Source organism: Somniosus microcephalus, unplaced genomic scaffold (genome assembly GCF_052327205.1).
Source record: "Somniosus microcephalus isolate GS21.2 unplaced genomic scaffold, FLI_Smic_1.0 unresolved_chr8, whole genome shotgun sequence".
NCBI classification, from domain to species: Eukaryota; Metazoa; Chordata; class Chondrichthyes; order Squaliformes; family Somniosidae; genus Somniosus; species Somniosus microcephalus.
In genome coordinates, this window is record NW_028225186.1 from 34228691 (window position 1) to 34249924 (window position 21234).

Here is a 21234-nt window from a genome sequence, read left to right on the forward strand (position 1 = left end):
GCCTCGAACCTGTTGGACAAGAGCAAGGACTGTGGCTCGTCCAGCACTACCTCCTGCTTCCCCGTCCCTGCCTCAATAATAGTCACACCATCCTGCCCTGACCACGGACTACATCTGAATTGGTGTGACTACTTCCAGAAACAGAGAGTCCAGGTAACTCTCCCCCTCCCTGATGTGTCACAGTGTTTGAAGCTCGGTCTCCAGCTCATCAACACGGAGCCAGAGTTCCTCGAGCAGCCAGCACTTACTGCAAATGTGATCACTGTGAACATCAATGCTGTCCACCAGCTCCCACATATTGCAGCAGTAACACATCACCTGCTCTCCCATTCTATGTAATTAATTACATTTATTAATATTATTTTTAAATACCCTCTGCCCCGATTCTAGATGATGAATATCGCACCTCTATTTAATTGAACTTATCAACTTATAAAGGTTTCAAAGGGAAGGAAAAGTACTCACGAACCAGCCAATCACCTACCAGCTTTTCTGTGATGTCACTTTTAAATTCTGACGACCCCTTGGTATGTTGACTTTGGAGCCTTTTTAGGCTGCTTCGCCTCGCTGCTCTGACTCGACTCAACACCCACTGTTGCTACCGGCAGCCTCGACTGGGCCTCGCCTCGCAGCTCCGCCTCCACGATGTCTGCTAATTCTGAGACTGGCAGGAAAACAAGGCCAGAAACAAAACAGAAACAGCACCTCACACCCCAATTACCCTAACTCTCTCACTTACCCAAACTCTCACAGCACACTCTGCTACTCGCACTGATCTTTTTATACTGTTTGTTTGTAACCAATTGAATCACCCCTGCTGATTGGTTAGAGAACTGGTTTTTACTGCCTGCCAATTAACTCTGACTGCACTGTTACCTTGCATTACTCTTCTTAAATCAACAGAATCTCAAATATTTAACTTTTCCCCTTTACTTAAACTGTTTAAGTAATCTTATCAAGATACTACTGGCAAATGCCACTAACAATTTGCACCACTCCAAATGATTCAAAGAGAAATAACCATTAAAGAACTATGTCATTTACCCAAACTTACACAGCACTCTCTGCTAATCGCACTCATTTTGTACCTCTGTACCGAATGATGCGCTGCTGATTGTTGAGGCAACAGCAGCGGTGTGGAAAGTTGAAAGGTTCAGAGGTGCACGCAACTTTTCTCGTGGCTGCTTTGAATGATGCTATTACAAACAGCCGAAAAATGCACTGTTCTCTGACTGCGAATGGAACCCATGCCGCGGCGGTTTAAGCACCGAATCCTAACCACTAGACCAGGAAGCGTCCTACCAGCAAGCAGAACAATGCAGTCTTTCCTCCTTGCTGCTTTGAAATTCAGGTCACATTCATGCCAGGCAAACTTTTCGTACACGATGACATTTTTTAGGCGAGATCACAAAGGACATGTTCACGAAACCACAGCATCAAGTGCGGGGAGGCGTTCACCTGAAATCTATTTGCTTCTGTGCTTTTCTCAGAGACACACAGTCAGAGAAAACCCTTCGGGATATTGAATAATCAGGACTAAAATATCAAGGACAAAATAGAGGAAATAGTAATGCAGTGCTTGAGGCAAAGCCTCAAACACATACACGAACACAGATGTGTGCCCACTTTGTGTGGGTATGTCTCAGATATCCTTATGATTCATGGAGGCTTGCAGCATAGTGTGAGGCCATTCGGCCAATCGTGCCAGTGCTGTCTCCTTGAAAGAGCAGACGTGCTTTCTTCCGCTGTTATCTACATTTCCCTGTCCTCTCTCCTTCCGCAGTGCCCCGCACAAAAGACAAACAGAAAGAAAACACGAACGAGGAATTGATGCAGGAAGTTGTTATACAGTTCTCCACCGTTTAAAATTATTTTAGGTTCATTTTTTTTCTGTTATTCTTTTCGAAGGAGCACTTCAATGTGCTGCCCAAAGGTTTAAAATTGGGATCGAGCCAGTTACATAGCAACAGGATGCCATTCAGCCCCTCAAACCAGTTGCACAGGAACAGGAGCAGAACATTCATAACCTTGACCCAGTTGCACAGGTACAGCTAATATATTATTAATGCTTCATGTGATGTGTTTGCTATGATATAAATTGTTAAAAAATTACGCTGCATTGACCAAGATTCGAACCCAGGTTCTGCTACGCTGGCAGGCGAGAATTCTACCCCTGCACCACCAATGCACACAGGATCAGCCGATTCCATTTTCTGGTAGCTACAATTTAATTTTGACTTTTGTTAATACAAGCGAGGACACTGCGTTAACATAAAAAGCAAAATGCAGCAGATGCTGGATCTGGAATTGTTGATTAAATGCTGGAAACACTCCGACGGTCCTGGAATATCTGTGGACAGAGAAACACAGTGTTAATCTTTCAGGACCATGAGCTCTCGGCAGAGATAACATGTTGCGGTTTTATAGTTACCGTGTGAGTTTCCATCCAAAGTTGTTAAGCTGCTCAAAAATTAGATAATTAAGAAACTAACCTTCCCCAAAATAATAAATAGGTGCAGGATTGGGCCATTCGGCCCCTCGAGCCTAACTCGCCATTTAATAATTTCATGGCTGATGAGATCTCCAACACAACGCCACTTTGCTACCCGCTCCCCATAAAGCTTGACTCCCCGGCAGCTGAAATATATATCTATCTCCGCCAGACATACAGAGCCCGTTTGACGTCTTACAGAGTGGCCCGAGGGATAAGCAACTTCAGTTATGTTGATAGTGTGGCGAAGCTGGGACTGCTTTCCTCTGAAGGCTAAGAGGAAATGTAATAGAGGCTTGCAAAATTACAAGGGGTTTTGATAGATGAAATAAAGGGAAACGCTTTCCAGTGGCAGGAGAGATGGTAAGCAGAGGGAGAATTGTCTTATGCAGCAAGTGTTAAGGCATAATAAATATCTGAATAAGTTATCACGGCCCAGGTATTCTCTCATTCCAGTCTTACACACGATGCTAATTTTTCACACTGGCAATGAGTTGACTGATAGCCGTGCTGTGATCAACTAAGTTTGTTAGGGAGATGCAGTCGGTAAGATAAAACATGGAAGACGGATAATAACCGTGACTGTTCTGACACAGTTAAATGTGGACATTTAAAGTGTCTTGTTCCCAATGTCATTTCCTGCTAACTTTGAAACAACAGGCAAGGCAGGAAGTGAATGTTGCAGCTCTGCAGCGAATGATGCGCTGCTGTCGGTTGAGGCAACAGCAGCGGTGTGAAAGGTTGATGAGGTGCAAGCAGAACATTCATACCCTTGATCCAGTTGCACAGGTACAGCTAATATATTATTTAAGCTCATGTGATGTGTTTGCTATGTAAATGAATTGTTAAATGTATTAACCTGCATTAGCCGGGAATCGAACCCGGGTTTCTAGCGTGGCAGGCGAAAATTCTATCGCTGAACCACCAATGCACACCAAGTTAACAGTTCCCTTTTTCTGGTAGCTACAATTTATGTCTGACTTTGTTTAATACAAGCGGGGACACTGCGTTAACATATAAAGCAAAATGCAGCAGATATTGCATCTGGAATTGTTGATTAAATGCTGGAAACACTTCGAAGGTCCTGGAAGATCTGTGGACAGAGATACACAGGGTTAACCTCTCTGGTGCATGAGCTCTCGGCAGAGCTAAGATTTTGCACTTTTCTAGGTCCCGTGGGAGTTTCCTTCCAACGTTGCTTAGCTGCTCAAAAATTACATAATTAAGAAACAAATCTTCTCCAAAAGAATAAATAGGAGCAGGATTGTGCCATTCGGCCCCTCGAGCCCCGCCATTTAATAAGTTCGTGGCGGATGAGATCTTCGACACAACGGAACTTTGCCGCCCGTTCCCCATAACCCTTAACACCCCTGTAGCTGAAATATATGTCTATCATTCATACAGAACCCGTTTGACGTCTTACAGTGTGGCCCGAGGGACAAGCGACTTCAGTTATGTTGATAGTGTGGAGAAGCTGGGATTGCTTTCCTCTGGAGGCTAAGAGGAAATTTAATAGAGGCTTGCAAAATTACAATGGGTTTTGATGGAGGAAATAAAGACAAACGCTTTCCAATGGCAGGAGGGATGGTAACCAAAGGTAGAGTTGTCTTATGCAGCGAATGTTAAGGCCTCATGAATATCAGGATAAGTTATCACGGCTCAGGTACTCTGTCATTCGAGTCTTGCACACGTTGCTAATGTGGCATTTTCCACAATAGCAATGAGTTGACTGATAGCCGTGCTGTGATCAGCTAAGTTTGTTAGGGAGATGCAGTCGGCAAAATAAAACATGGAAGACGGATAATAACCGTGACTGTTCTGACACTGTGAGGTACACATAAATGTGGGCATTTAAACTGTCTTGCTCCCATTGTCATTTCCTGCTGACTTTGAAACATCAAGTATTTTACAGAAGGCAAGCAATTGAATGTTGCACCGCGGTACCGAATGATGCGTTGACTGACTGTTGAGGCAATAGCAGCGGTGTGGAAAGTTGATGAGGTGCAAGCATTATTTTGCGTGAGTGCTTTGATTACTGCCATTCCAAACAGCCGGAAAACGCACTGGCTCTACTGACCGGGCATCGAACCCGGGCCGCGGCAGTGAAAGCGCCGAATTCTAACCACTAGACCACCAGGGAAGCTGTGAAAAGCGCCCTGCCAGCAAGCAGAGCAAGGCAGTCTTTCCTCCTTGCTGCTTTGACATTCAGGTCAATTTCACGCCAGGCAAACTTCTCGTACAAGATGACATTTTTTAGGCGAGATCACAAAGGACATGTTCAGGAAACCACAGCATCAAGTGCGGGTAGGCGTCCACCTGAAATCTATATGCTTCTGTGCTTTTCTCAGAGATACACAGTCATAGAAAAGCCGTCGGGATATTGAATAATCAGCACCAAAATATCAAGGACAATACAGAGGAAATAGTAATGCACTGCTTGAGACATAGACTCAAACACATACACGAACACAGATGTGTGCTCACTTTGTGTGGGTATGTCTCAGATATCCATATGATTCATGGAGGATTGCAGTACAGTGTGAGGCCATTCGGCCAATCGTGCCAGTGCTGTCCCCTTGAAAGATCAGGCGTGCTTTCTCCCGCTGTTATCTGCATTTCCCTGTCCTCTCTCGTTCCGCAGTGCCCCGCACAAAAGACAAACAGAAGGAGAACACTATGCTAACGAGGAATTGATGCAGGAGGTTTTTCTACAGTCCCTCACCGTTTAAAATTATTTTAGGTTCAATTTTTCGCTTTTGATCTTTTCCAAGGAGCGCTTTATGGTGCTGCCCAAAGGTTTAAAATTGGGGATGTTAAAATTCCTCCCCGTCGGGGAATTTCACCCAGGTCTCCCGCGTGACAGGCGGGGATACTCACAACGAGACAGTAAGCAATGTAATGTCTGTCAGAGTAAGAATCGAGCCTGTTACACAGGAACAGGATGAGATTCAGCCCCATGACAGCTGTTGCACAGGAACAGGAGCAGAACATTCATACCCTTGATCCAGTTGCACAGATACAGCTAATATATTATATATGCTCAAGTGATGTGTTTGCTATGAAATGAATTGTTTAAAATGTTAACCTGCATTGGCCGGGAATCGATCCCGGGTCCCCCGCGTGGCAGGCGAGAATTCTACCCCTGAACCACCAATGCACGCCGAGTTACCAAATTTCCTTTACTGGTAGCTACAATTTATTTTTGACTTTTGTTAATACAAGTGGGGACACTGCGTTAACTTAAAAAGCAAAATGCAGCAGATACTGCATCTGGAATTGTTGACTAAATGCTGGAAACACTTCGAAGGTCCTGGAAGATCTGTGGACAGAGAATCACAGGGTTAACCTCTCAGGTGCATGAGCTCACGGCAGAGCTAAGATTTTGCACTTGTCTAGGTGCCGTGGGAGTTTCCTTCCAACGTTGCTTAGCTGCTCAAAAATTACATAATTAAGAAACTAACCTTCCCCAAAAGAATAAATAGGAGCAGGATTGGGCCATTCGGCCCCTCGAGCCCCGCCATTTAATAAGTTCGTGGCTGATGAGATCTTCGACACAACGCAACGTTTCCACCCGCTCCCCATAACCCTTGACTCCCCGACATACAGAACTCGTTTGACGTCTTACAGTGTGGCCCGAGGGACAAGCGACTTCAGTTATGTTGATGGTGTGGAGAAGCTGGAATTGCTTTCCTCTGGAGGCTAAGAGGAAATTTAATAAAGGCTTGCAAAATTACAATGGCTTTTGATAGAGGAAATAAAGACAAACGCTTTCCAATGGCAGAAGGGATGGTAACCAGAGGTAGAATTGTCTTATGCAGCGAATGTTAAGGCCTCATGAATATCAGGATAAGTTATCACGGCCCAGGTACTCTGTCATTCGATTCTTGCACACGTAGCTAATGTGGCATTTTTCACACTGGCAATGAGTTGACTGATAGCCGTGCAGTGATCAGCTAAGTTTGTTAGGGAGATGCAGTCGGCAAAATAATACATGGAAGGCGGATAATAACCGTGACTGTTCTGACACTGTGAGGTGCACATAAATGTGGGCATTTAAAGTGTCTTGTTCCAAACGTCATTTCCTGCTGACTTTGAAACAGCAGGCATTTTTTGAAGGCAAGGAAGCGAATGCTGCACCGCGGTACCGAATGATGCGCTGCTGACTGTTGAGGCAACAGCAGCGGTGTGGAAAATTGAAAGGTTGATGAGGTGCAAGCATTGTTTCGCGCGGGTGCTTTGATTGCTGGCATTTCAAATAGCCAGAACACGCACTGCTTTCACTGACCAGGAATCGAACCCGGGCCGCGGCGGTGAAAGCGCCGAATTCTATCCACTAGACCACCAGGAAAGCTGTGAAGAGCGGCTTGCCAGCAAGCAGAACAAGGCAGTCTTTCCTCCTTGCTGCTTTGAAATTCAGGTCACTTTCACGCCAGGCAAACTTTTCGTACAAGATGACATTTTTTAGGCGAGATCACAAAGGACATGTTCAGGAAACCACAGCATCAAGTGCGTGTAGGCGTCCACCTGAAATCTATTTGCTTCTGTGCTTTTCTCAGAGATACACAGTCAGAGAAAAGTCGTCGGGATATTGAATAATCACCACCAAAATATCAAGGACAATACAGAGGAAACAGTAATGCACTGCTTGAGACAAAGACTCAAACATATGCACGAACACAGATCTGTGCTCACTTTGTGTGAGTATGTCTCAGATATCCATATGATTCATGGAGGCGTGCAGTATAGTGTGAGGCCATTCCGCCAATCGTGCCAGTGCTGTCCACTTGAAAGATCAGACGTGCTTTCTCCCGCTGTTATCTGCATTTCCCTGTCCTCTCTCGTTCCGCAGTGCCCCGCATAAAAGACAAACAGAAGGAGAACACTATGCTAACGAGGAATTGATGCAGGAGGTTTTTATGCAGTTCCTCACCGTTTAAAATTGCTTTAGGTTCAATCTTTCGCTGTTGATCTTTTCCAAGCAGCGCTTTAAGGTGCTGCCAAAACGTTTACAAATGGGGATGTTAAAATTCCTTCCCGTCGGGGAATTTCACCCCGGTCTCCCGCGTGACAGGCGGGGATACTCACAACGAGACTAACGAGGAAGTGAGCAATGCAATGTCTGTCAGGGTAAGAATCGAGCCTGTTACACAGGAACAGGATGCCATTCAGCCCCTCAAAGCTGTTGCACAGGAACAGGAGCAGAACATTCATACCCTTGATCCACTTGCACAGGTACAGCTAATAAATTATTTATGCTCATGTGATGTGTTTGCTATGAAATGAATTGTTAAAAAAATTAGCCTGCATTGGCCGGGAATCGAACCCGGGTCTCCCGCGTGGCAAGCGAGAATTCTACCCCTGAACCACCAATGCACGCCCACTTAATCGATTCTATTTTCTGGTAGCTACAATTTATTTTTGACTTTTGTTAATACAAGCGGGGACACTGCGTTAACATAAAAAGCAACATGCAGCAGATACTGCATCTGGAATTGTTGATTAAATGCTGGAAACACTTCGAAGGTCCTGGAAGATCTGTGGACAGAGAAACACAGGGTTAACCTCTCAGGTGCATGAGCTCTCGGTAGAGCTAAGATTTTGCACTTTTCTACGTCCCGTGGGAGTTTCCTTCCAACGTTGTTGAGCTGCTCAAAAATTACATAATTAAGAAACTAACCTTCCCCAAAAGAATAAATAGGAGCAGGATTGGGCCATTCGGCCCCTCGAGCCCGCCATTTAATAAGTTCGTGGCTGATGAGATCTTCGACACAACGCAACTTTGTCGCCCGTTCCCCATAAGAAAGGGAAGATAGATTATGAAAGTAAATTAGCAAAAAATATAAAAACAGACAGTAAAAGTTTCTATAGTTATATAAAAAGAAAAAGGGTGGCTAAAGAAAATGTTGGTCCCTTAGAGGATGAGACCGGGAAATTAATGGTGGGAAACATGGAGATGGCAAAAACACTGAACAATTATTTTGTATCAGTCTTTACAGTAGAGGACACGAAGAATATCCCAACACTGGACAAACAGGGGGCTCTAGGGGGGGAGGAACTAAATACAATTAAAATCACTAAGGAAGTGGTACTTGGTAAAATAATGGGACTCAAGGCGGATAAATCCCCTGGACCTGATGGCTTGCATCCCAGGGTCTTGAGGGAAGTAGCGGTAGGGATTGTGGATGCATTGGTAATAATTTTCCAAAACTCACTGGACTCAGCAAAGGTCCCGGCAGATTGGAAAACTGCTAATGTAACACCCTTATTTAAAAAGGGTAGTAGGCAGAAGGCTGGAAACTATAGACCTGTTAGCCTAACATCTGTGGTTGGTAAAATGTTAGAGTCCATTATTAAGGAGACAGTAACGGGACATTTGGAAAAACATAATTTAATTGGGCAAACTCAGCATGGTTTCATGAAGGGGAAGTCATGTTTAACAAATTTGCTTGAGTTTTTTGAGGAAGTAACATACAGGGTGGATAAAGGGGAACCAGTGGACGTAGTGTATTTAGACTTCCAAAAGGCATTTGACAAGGTGCCACAAAAAAAATTATTGCTCAAGATAAAAAATCACGGGATTGGGGGTAATATTCTGGCATGGGTGGAGGATTGGCTCTCTAACAGAAAGCAGAGAGTTGGGATAAATGGTTCGTTCTCAGATTGGCAACCAGTAACTAGTGGTGTTCCGCAGGGGTCAGTGCTGGGTCCCCAACTCTTTACAATCTATATTAACGATTTGGAGGAGGGGACCGAGTGTAACATATCAAAGTTTGCAGATGATACAAAGATGGGACGGAAAGTAGTGAGTGAGGAGGACATAAAAAACCTGCAAAGGGACATAGACAGGCTAAGTAAGTGGGCAGAGATTTGGCAGATGGAATACAATACTGGAAAGTGTGAGGTTATGCACTTTGGCAGGAAAAATCACAGAGCAAGTTATTATCTTAATGGCAAGAAACTGGAAAGTACTGTAGTACAAAGGGATCTGGGGGTCCTGGTGCACGAAACTCAAAAAGTTAGTATGCAGGTGCAGCAAGTGATTAAGAAGGCCAATGGAATGTTGGCTTTTATTGCTAGGGGGTTGGAATATAAAAACAGGGAGGTATTGCTGCAGTTGTACAAGGTATTGGTGAGGCCGCACCTGGAATACTGCATGCAGTTTTGGTGTCCATACTTAAGAAAAGACATACTTGCTCTCGAGTCAGTACAAAGAAGGTTCACTCGGTTAATCCCGGGGATGAGGGGGTGGTCATATGAGGAGAGGTTGAGTAGATTGGGACTCTACTCATTGGAGTTCAGAAGAATGAGAGGCGATCTTATTGAAACATATAAGCTTGTGAAGGGGCTTGATCGGGTGGATGCGGTGAGGATGTTCGCAATGATGGGTGAAACTAGAACTAGAGGGCATAATCTTAAAATAAGGGGCTGCTCATTCAAAACTGAGATGAGGAGAAACTTCTTCACTCAGAGGGTGGTAGGTTTGTGGAATTTGCTGCCCCAGAAAGCTGTGGAAGCTACATCATTAAATAAATTTAAAACAGAAATAGATAGTTTCCTAGAAGTAAAGGGAATTAAGGGTTACGGGGAGCGGGCAGGAAATTGGACATGAGTCTGGGTTCGGAATGGTCATGGCCCTGTGGGTAGTGGAGCGGGCCCAGGGGCCGTGTAGCCTTGTTCTGCTCCTACTGTGTTCTAATTCTGTTAGATTTCAGGAGATGGTTTTATTCCTGTTCCTGGCTGGGGTGGAGATCGCCTTTACAGAAGGTAAGTACTGTAGAAAATATAGGGACAGAGTGATCTGCTGGAAGAATTTCGATCGCCTAGATGGGTCAGTGAGGAATTTCCCAGATTTTTTTCTCCCAAATTGGCCATTGGGTCTTTATCTGGTTTTTCGCCTCTCCCGGGAGATCACATGGGTTCGGGTCGATGCAGAGTGGTAGAAGATTTGAGGTTAGGATCAGATCAGCCATGATCTTATTGAATGGTGGAGCAGGCTCGAGGGGCCGATTGGCCTACTCCTGCTCCTATTTCTTATGTTCTTATGTTCTTAAAACCTTTGACTCCCCTGTAGCTGAAATATATGTCTATCAGACATACAGAACCCGTTTGACGTCTTACAGTGTGGCCCGAGGGATAGTGTGGAGAAGCTGGGATTGCTTTCCTCTGGAGGCTAAGAGGAAATTTAATGGAGGCTTGCAAAATTACAATGGGTTTTGATAGAGGAAATAAAGACAAACGCTTTCCAATGGCAGGAGCGATGGTAACCAGAGGTAGAATTGTCTTATGTAGCGAATGTTAAGGCCTCATGAATATCAGGATAAGTTATCACGGCCCAGTTACTCTGTCATGCGAGTCTTGCACACGTTGCTAATGTGGCATTTTTCACACTGGCAATGAGTTGACTGATAGCCGTGCTGTGATCAGCTAAGTTTGTTAGGGAGATGCAGTCGGCAAAATAATACATGGAAGACGGATAATAACCGTGACTGTTCTGACACTGTGAGGTACACATAAATGTGGGCATTTAAAGTGTCTTGTTCCCAACGTCATTTCCTGCTGACTTTGAAACAGCAGGCATTTTACAGAAGGAAAGGAAGAGAGATCACAAAGGACATGTTCAGGAAACCACAGCATCAAGTGCGTGTAGGCGTCCACCTGAAATCTATTTGCTTCTGTGCTTTTTTCAGAGATACCCAGTCAGAGAAAAGCCGTCGGGATATTGAATAATCAGCACCAAAATATCAAGGACAACACAGAGGAAATAGTAATGCACTGCTTGAGACAAAGACTCAAACACATACACGAACACAGATGTGTGCGTATGTCTCAGATATCCATATGATTCATGGAAGCTTGCAGTACAGTATGAGGCCATTCGGCCAATCGTGCCAGTGCTGTCCCCTTGAAAGATCAGACGTGCTTTCTCCAGCTGTTATCAGCATTTCCCTGTCCTCTCTCGTTCCGCAGTGCCCCGCACAAAAGACAAACAGAAGGAGAACACTATGCTAACGAGGAATTGATGCAAGAGGTTTTTATACAGTTCCTCACCGTTTAAAATTATTTTAGGTTCAATTTTTCGCTGTTGATCTTTTCCAACGAGCACGTTAAAGTGCTGCCCAAAGGTTTAAAATTGGGGATGTTAAAATTCCTCCCCGTCGGGGAATTTCACCCCGGTCTCCCGCGTGACAGGTGGGGATACTCACAAGTATACAAACGAGGAAGTGAGCAATGTAATGGTCTGTCAGAGTAAGAATCGAGCCTGTTGCACAGGAACAGGATGCCATTCAGCCCCTGAAAGTTGTTGCACAAGAACAGGAGCAGAACATTCATACCCTTGATCCCGTTGCACAGATACAGCTAATATATTATTTATGCTCAAGTGATGTGTTTGCTATGAAATTAATTATTTAAAATGTTAACCTGCATTGGCCGGGAATCGAACCCGGGTCCTTCTGCGTGACAGGCGAGAATTCTACCCCGGAACCACCAATGCACACCGAGTTAGCAAATTCCATTTTCTGGTAGCTACAATTTATTTTTGGCTTTTGTTAATACAAGCGGGGACACTGCGTAAACATAAATAGCAAAATGCAGCAGATACTGCATCTGGAATTGTTGACTAAATGCTGGAACACTTCGAAGATCCTGGAAGATCTGTGGACAGAGAATCACAGGGTTAACCTATCAGGTGCATGAGCTCACGGCAGAGCTAAGATTTTGCACTTTTCTAGGTGCCGTGGGAGTTTCCTTCCAAAGTTGTTTAGCTGCTCAAAAATTTCATAATTAATAAACTAACCTTCCCCAAAAGAATAAATAGGAGCAGGATTGGGCCATTCGGCCCCTCGAGCCCCGCCATTTAATATGTTCGTGGCTGATGAGATCTTCGACACAACGCAACTTTTCCGCCCGCTCCCCATAACCCTTGACTCCCCGACATACAGAACTCGTTTGACATCTTACAGTGTGGCCCGAGGGACAAGCGACTTCAGTTATGTTGATGGTGTGGACAAGCTGGAATTGCTTTCCTCTGGAGGCTAAGAGGAAATTTAATAAAGGCTTGCAAAATTACAATGGGTTTTGATAGAGTTAATAAAGACAAACGCTTTCCAATGGCAGAAGGGATGGTAACCAGAGGTAGAATTGTCTTATGCAGCGAATGTTAAGGCCTCATGAATATCAGGATAAGTTATCACGGCCCAGGTACTCTGTCATTCGAGTCTTGCACACGAAGCTAATGTGGCATTCTTCACACTGGCAATGAGTTGACTGATAGCCGTGCTGTGATCAGCTAAGTTTGTTAGGGAGATGCAGTCGGCAAAATAATACATGGAAGGCGGATAATAACCGTGGCTGTTCTGACACTGTGAGGTACACATAAATGTGGGCAGTTAAGGTGTCTTGTTCCCAATGTCATTTCCTGCTGACTTTGAAACAGCAGGCATTTTACAGAAGGCAAGGAAGTGAATGTTGCACCTCGGTACCGAATGTTGCGCTGCTGACTGTTGAGGCAACAGCAGCGTGGAAAGTTGAAAGGTTGATGAGGTGCAAGCATTGTTTCGCGCGGGTGCTTTGATTGCTGACATTTCAAACAGCCAGAAAAAGCACTGCTTCCACTAACCGGGAATCGAACCCGGGCCGCCGCGGTGAGAGTGGTAGGTTTGTGGAATTTGCTGCCCCAGAAAGCTGTGGAAGCTACATCATTAAATAAATTTAAAACAGAAATAGATAGTTTCCTAGAAGTAAAGGGAATTAAGGGTTACGGGGAGCGGGCAGGAAATTGGACATGAGTCTGGGTTCGGAATGGTCATGGCCCTGTGGGTAGTGGAGCGGGCCCAGGGGCCGTGTAGCCTTGTTCTGCTCCTACTGTGTTCTAATTCTGTTAGATTTCAGGAGATGGTTTTATTCCTGTTCCTGGCTGGGGTGGAGATCGCCTTTACAGAAGGTAAGTACTGTAGAAAATATAGGGACAGAGTGATCTCCTGGAAGAATTTCGATCGCCTAGATGGGTCGGAGAGGAATTTCCCAGATTTTTTTCTCCCAAATTGGCCATTGGGTCTTTATCTGGTTTTTCGCCTCTCCCGGGAGATCACATGGGTTCGGGTGGATGCAGAGTGATAGAAGATTTGAGGTTAGGATCAGATCAGCCATGATCTTATTGAATGGTGGAGCAGGCTCGAGGGGCCGATTGGCCTACTCCTGCTCCTATTTCTTATGTGAAAGCGCCGAATCCTAACCACTAGACCACCAGGGAAGCTGTGGAAAGCATCCTGCCAGCAAGCAGAACAATGCAGTCTTTCCTCCTTGCTGCTTTGAAATTCAGGTCACTTTCGCGCCAGGCAAACCTTTCGTACCAGATCACATTTTTTCGGCGAGATCACAAACGACATGTTCAAGAAACCACAGCATCAATTGCGGGTAGGCGTCCACCTGAAATCTATTTGCTTCTGTGCTTTTCTCAGTGATACATAGTCAGAGAAAAGCCGTCGGGATATTGAATAATCAGCACCAAAATATCAAGGACAACACAGAGGAAATAGTAATGCACTGCTTGAGACAAAGGCTCAAACACATACACGAACACAGATGTGTGCTCACTTTGTGTGGGTATGTCTCAGATATCCATATGATTCATGGAAGCTTGCAGTACAGTATGAGGCCATTCGGCCAATCGTGCCACTGCTGTCCCCTTGAAAGATCAGACGTGCTTTCTCCCGCTGTTATCTGCATTTCCCTGTCCTCTCTCGTTCCGCAGTGCCCCGCACAAAAGACAAACAGAAGGAGAACACTATGCTAACGAGGAATTGATGCAGGAGATTTTTATACAGTTCCTCACCGTTTAAAATTATTTTAGGTTCAATTTTTCGCTGTTGATCTTTTCCAAGGAGCAAGTTAAGGTGCTGCCCAAAGGTTTAAAATTGGGGATGTTAAAATTCCTCCCCGTCGGGGAATTTAACCCCGGTCTCCCGCGTGACAGGTGGGGATACTCACAACGAGACTAACGAGGAAGTGAGCAATGTAATGTCTGTCAGAGTAAGAATCGAGCCTGTTACACAGGAACAGGATGCCATTCAGCCCCTGAAAACTGTTGCACAGGAACAGAACATTCATTCCCTTGATCCAGTTGCACAGATACAGCTAATATATTATTTATGCTCAAGTGATGTGTTTGCTATGAAATGAATTGTTTAAAATGTTAACCTGCATTGGCCGGGAATCAGAACCCGGGTCACCCGCGTGGCAGGCGAGAATTCTACCCCTGAACCACCAATGCACGCCGAGTTAACAAATTCCATTTTCTGGTAGCTACAATTTATTTTTGGCTTTTGTTAACACAAGCGGCGAAACTGCGTTAACATAAAAAGCTAAATGCAGCAGATACTGCATCTGGAATTGTTGACTAATTGCTGGAAACACTTCGAAGGTCCTGGAAGATCTGCGGACAGAGAATTACAGGGTTAACCTCTCAGGTGCATGAGCTCACGGCAGAGCTAAGATTTTGCACTTTTCTAGGTGCCGTGGGAGTTTCCTTCCAACGTTGTTTAGCTGCTCAAAAATTACATAATTAAGAAACTAACCTTCCCCAAAAGAATAAATAGGAGCAGGATTGGGCCATTCGGCCCCTCGAGCCCCGCCATTTAATAATTTCGTGGCTGATGAGATCTTCGACACAACGCAACTTTTCCGCCCGCTCCCCATAACCCTTGAATCCCCGACATACAGAACTCGTTTGACGTCTTACAGTGTGGCCCGAGGGACAAGCGACTTCAGTTATGTTGATGGTGTGGACAAGCTGGAATTGCTTTCCTCTGGAGGCTAAGAGGAAATTTAATAAAGGCTTGCAGAATTTCAATGGCTTTTGATAGAGGAAATAAAGACAACCGCTTTCCAATGGCAGGAGGGATGGTAACCAGAGGTAGAATTGTCTTATGCAGCGAATGTTAAGGCCTCATGAATATCAGGATAAATTATCACGGCCCAGGTACTCTGTCATTCGAGTCTTGCACACGTAGCTAATGTGGCATTCTTCACACTGGCAATGAGTTGACTGATAACCGTGCTGTGATCAGCTAAGTTTGTTAGGGAGATGCAGTCGGCAAAATAACACATGGAAGGCGGATAATAACCGTGACTGTCCTGACACTGTGAGGTACACATAAATGTTGGCATTTAAGGTGTCTTGTTCCCAATGTCATTTCCTGCTGACTTTGAAACAGCAGGCATTTTACAGAAGGCAAGGAAGTGAATGTTGCACCTCGGTACCGAATGTTGCGCTGCTGAGGCAACAGCAGCGTGGAAAGTTGAAAGGTTGATGAGGTGCAAGCATTGTTTCGCGCGGCTGCTTTGATTGCTGGCATTTCAAACAGCCAGAAAAAGCACTGGTTCCCTGACCCGGGCCGCGGCGGTGAAAGCGCCGAATTCTAACCACTAGACCACCAGGGAAGCTGCGGAAAGCATCCTGCCAGCAAGCAGAACAATGCAGTCTTTCCTCCTTGCTGCTTTGAAATTCAGGTCACTTTCGCGCCAGGCAAACTTTTCGTACCAGATGACATTTTTTAGGCGAGATCACAAACGACATGTTCAAGATACCACAGCATCAATTGCGGGTAGGCGTCCACCTGAAATCTATTTGCTTCTGTGCTTTTCTCAGTGATACACAGTCAGAGAAAAGCCGTCGGGATATTGAATAACCAGCACCATAATATCAAGGACAACACAGAGGAAATAGTAATGCACTAATTGAGACAAAGGCTCAAACACATACACGAACACAGATGTGTGCTCACTTTGTGTGGGTATGTCTCAGATATCCATATGATTCATGGAAGCTTGCAGTACAGTATGAGGCCATTCGGCCAATCGTGCCAGTGCTGTCCCCTTGAAAGACCAGACGTGCTTTCTCCCGCTGTTATCTGCATTTCCCTGTCCTCTCTCGTTCCGCAGTGCCCCGCACAAAAGACAAACAGAAGGAGAACACTATGCTAACGAGGAATTGATGCAGGAGCTTTTTATACAGTTCCTCACCGTTTAAAATTATTTTAGGTTCAATTTTTCGCTGTTGATCTTTTCCAACGAGCACGTTAAGGTGCTGCCCAAAGGTTTAAAATTGGGTATGTTAAAATTCCTCCCCGTCGGGGAATTTCACCCCGGTCTCCCGCGTGACAGGTGGGGATACTCACAACTATACTAACGAGGAAGTGAGCAATGTAATGTCTGTCAGAGTAAGAATCGAGCCTGTTACACAGAAACAGAATGCCATTCAGCCCCTGAAAACTGTTGCACAGGAACAGGAGCAGAACATTCATTCCCTTGATCCAGTTGCACAGATACAGCTAATATATTATTTATGCTCAAGTGATGTGTTTGCTATGAAATGAATTGTTTAAAATGTTAACCTGCATTGGCCGGGAATCGAACCCGGGTCACCCGCGTGGAAGGCGAGAATTCTACCCCTGAACCACCAATGCACGCCGAGTTAACAAATTCCATTTTCTGGTAGCTACAATTTATTTTTGGCTTTTGTTAATACAAGCGGGGACACTGCGTAAACATAAAAAGCTAAATGCAGCAGATACTGCATCTGGAGTTGTTGACTAAATGCTGGAAACACTTCGAAGGTCCTGGAAGATCTGTGGACAGAGAATTACAGGGTTAACCTCTCAGGTGCATGAGCTCACGGCAGAGCTAAGATTTTGCACTTTTCTAGGTGCCGTGGGAGTTTCCTTCCAACGTTGTTTAGCTGCTCAAAAATTACATAATTAAGAAACAAACCTTCCCCAAAAGAATAAATAGGAGCAGGATTGGGCCATTCGGCCCCTCGAGCCCCGCCATTTAATAATTTCGTGGCTGATGAGATCTTCGACACAACGCAACTTTTCCGCCCGCTCCCCATAACCCTTGAATCCCCGACATACAGAACTCGTTTGACGTCTTACAGTGTGGCCCGAGGGACAAGCGACTTCAGTTATGTTGATGGTGTGGACAAGCTGGAATTGCTTTCCTCTGGAGGCTAAGAGGAAATTTAATAAAGGCTTGCAAAATTTCAATGGCTTTTGATAGAGGAAATAAAGACAACCGCTTTCCAATGGCAGGAGGGATGGTAACCAGAGGTAGAATTGTCTTATGCAGCGAATGTTAAGGCCTCATGAATATCAGGATAAATTATCACGGCCCAGGTACTCTGTCATTCGAGTCTTGCACACGTAGCTAATGTGGCATTTTTCACACTGGCAATGAGTTGACTGATAGCCGTGCTGTGACCAGCTAAGTTTGTTAGGGAGATGCAGTCGGCAAAATAACACATGGAAGGCGGATAATAACCGTGACTGTCCTGACACTGTGAGGTACACATAAATTTGGGCATTTAAGGTGTCTTGTTCCCAATGTCATTTCCTGCTGACTTTGAAACAGCAGGCATTTTACAGAAGGCAAGGAAGTGAATGTTGCACCTCGGTACCGAATGTTGCGCTGCTGAGGCAACAGCAGCGTGGAAAGTTGAAAGGTTGATGAGGTGCAAGCATTGTTTCGCGCGGGTGCTTTGATTGCTGGCATTTCAAACAGCCAGAAAAAGCACTGGTTCCCTGACCAGGGCCGCGGCGGTGAAAGCGCCGAATCCTAACCACTAGACCACCAGGGAAGCTGCGGAAAGCATCCTGCCAGCAAGCAGAACAATGCAGTCTTTCCTCCTTGCTGCTTTGAAATTCAGGTCACTTTCGCGCCAGGCAAACTTTTCGTACCAGATGACATTTTTTAGGCGAGATCACAAACGACATGTTCAAGATACCACAGCATCAATTGCGGGTAGGCGTCCACCTGAAATCTATTTGCTTCTGTGCTTTTCTCAGTGATACACAGTCAGAGAAAAGCCGTCGGGATATTGAATAACCAGCACCATAATATCAAGGACAACACAGAGGAAATAGTAATGCACTGCTTGAGACAAAGGCTCAAACACATACACGAACACAGATGTGTGCTCACTTTGTGTGGGTATGTCTCAGATATCCATATGATTCATGGAAGCTTGCAGTACAGTATGAGGCCATTCGGCCAATCGTGCCAGTGCTGTCCCCTTGAAAGATCAGACGTGCTTTCTCCCGCTGTTATCTGCATTTCCCTGTCCTCTCTCGTTCCGCAGTGCCCCGCACAAAAGACAAACAGAAGGAGAACACTATGCTAACGAGGAATTGATGCAGGAGCTTTTTATACAGTTCCTCACCGTTTAAAATTATTTTAGGTTCAATTTTTCGTTGTTGATCTTTTCCAACGAGCACGTTAAGGTGCTGCCCAAAGGTTTAAAATTGGGGATGTTAAAATTCCTCCCCGTCGGGGAATTTCACCCCGGTCTCCCGCGTGACAGGTGGGGATACTCACAACTATACTAACGAGGAAGTGAGCAATGTAATGTCTGTCAGAGTAAGAATCGAGCCTGTTACACAGAAACAGAATGCCATTCAGCCCCTGAAAACTGTTGCACAGGAACAGAACATTCATTCCCTTGATCCAGTTGCACAGATACAGCTAATATATTATTTATGCTCAAGTGATGTGTTTGCTATGAAATAAATTGTTTAAAATGTTAACCTGCATTGGCCGGGAATCGAACCCGGGTCACCCGCGTGGAAGGCGAGAATTCTACCCCTGAACCACCAATGCACGCCGAGTTAACAAATTCCATTTTCTGGTAGCTACAATTTATTTTTGGCTTTTGTTAATACAAGCGGGGACACTGCGTTAACATAAAAAGCTAAATGCAGCAGATGCTGCATCTGGAATTGTTGACTGAATGCTGGAAACACTTCGAAGGTCCTGGAAGATCTGTGGACAGAGAATTACAGGGTTAACCTCTCAGGTGCATGAGCTCACGGCAGAGCTAAGATTTTGCACTTTTCTAGGTGCCGTGGGAGTTTCCTTCCAACGTTGTTTAGCTGCTCAAAAATTACATAATTAAGAAACTAACCTTCCCCAAAAGAATAAATAGGAGCAGGATTGGGCCATTCGGCCCCTCGAGCCCCGCCATTTAATAATTTCGTGGCTGATGAGATCTTCGACACAACGCAACTTTTCCGCCCGCTCCCCATAACCCTTGACTCCCCGACATACAGCACTCGTTTGACGTCTTACAGTGTGGCCCGAGGGACAAGCGACTTCAGTTATGTTGATGGTGTGGACAAGCTGGAATTGCTTTCCTCTGGAGGCTAAGAGGAAATTTAATAAAGGCTTGCAAAATTTCAATGGCTTTTGATAGTGGAAATAAAGACAACCGCTTTCCAATGGCAGGAGGGATGGTAACCAGAGGTAGAATTGTCTTATGCAGCGAATGTTAAGGCCTCATGAATATCAGGATAAATTATCACGGCCCAGGTACTCTGTCATTCGAGTCTTGCACACGTAGCTAATGTGGCATTCTTCACACTGGCAATGAGTTGACTGATAGCCGTGCTAAGTTTGTTAGGGAGATGCAGTCGGCAAAATAACACATGGAAGGCGGATAATAACCGTGACTGTCCTGACACTGTGAGGTACACATAAATGTTGGCATTTAAGGTGTCTTGTTCCCAATGTCATTTCCTGCTGACTTTGAAACAGCAGGCATTTTACAGAAGGCAAGGAAGTGAATGTTGCACCTCGGTACCGAATGTTGCGCTGCTGAGGCAACAGCAGCGTGGAAAGTTGAAAGGTTGATGAGGAGCAAGCATTGTTTCGCGCGGCTGCTTTGATTGCTGGCATTTCAAACAGCCAGAAAAAGCACTGGTTCCCTGACCCGGGCCGCGGCGGTGAAAGCGCCGAATTCTAACCACTAGACCACCAGGGAAGCTGCGGAAAGCATCCTGCCAGCAAGCAGAACAATGCAGTCTTTCCTCCTTGCTGCTTTGAAATTCAGGTCACTTTCGCGCCAGGCAAACTTTTCGTACCAGATGACATTTTTTAGGCGAGATCACAAACGACATGTTCAAGATACCACAGCATCAATTGCGGGTAGGCGTCCACCTGAAATCTATTTGCTTCTGTGCTTTTCTCAGTGATACACAGTCAGAGAAAAGCCGTCGGGATATTGAATAACCAGCACCATAATATCAAGGACAACACAGAGGAAATAGTAATGCACTAATTGAGACAAAGGCTCAAACACATACACGAACACAGATGTGTGCTCACTTTGTGTGGGTATGTCTCAGATATCCATATGATTCATGGAAGCTTGCAGTACAGTATGAGGCCATTCGGCCAATCGTGCCAGTGCTGTCCCCTTGAAAGACCAGACGTGCTTTCTCCCGCTGTTATCTGCATTTCCCTGTCCTCTCTCGTTCCGCAGTGCCCCGCACAAAAGACAAACAGAAGGAGAACACTATGCTAACGAGGAATTGATGCAGGAGCTTTTTATACAGTTCCTCACCGTTTAAAATTATTTTAGGTTCAATTTTTCGCTGTTGATCTTTTCCAACGAGCACGTTAAGGTGCTGCCCAAAGGTTTAAAATTGGGTATGTTAAAATTCCTCCCCGTCGGGGAATTTCACCCCGGTCTCCCGCGTGACAGGTGGGGATACTCACAACTATACTAACGAGGAAGTGAGCAATGTAATGTCTGTCAGAGTAAGAATCGAGCCTGTTACACAGAAACAGAATGCCATTCAGCCCCTGAAAACTGTTGCACAGGAACAGGAGCAGAACATTCATTCCCTTGATCCAGTTGCACAGATACAGCTAATATATTATTTATGCTCAAGTGATGTGTTTGCTATGAA

At 45.1% G+C, this 21234-nt stretch overlaps 2 non-coding genes across 2 annotated transcripts; both read right to left on the reverse strand.

The window, feature by feature from the left end:
* Nucleotides 1-16885: 16885 nt before the first annotated feature.
* trnag-ucc (transfer RNA glycine (anticodon UCC)) lies at nucleotides 16886-16956 on the reverse strand. The gene has a single exon. It is a non-coding gene; the product is annotated as a tRNA-Gly (tRNA).
* Nucleotides 16957-19073: 2117 nt separating this feature from the next.
* trnag-ucc (transfer RNA glycine (anticodon UCC)) lies at nucleotides 19074-19144 on the reverse strand. Its single transcript has one exon. It is a non-coding gene; the product is annotated as a tRNA-Gly (tRNA).
* Nucleotides 19145-21234: the final 2090 nt, after the last annotated feature.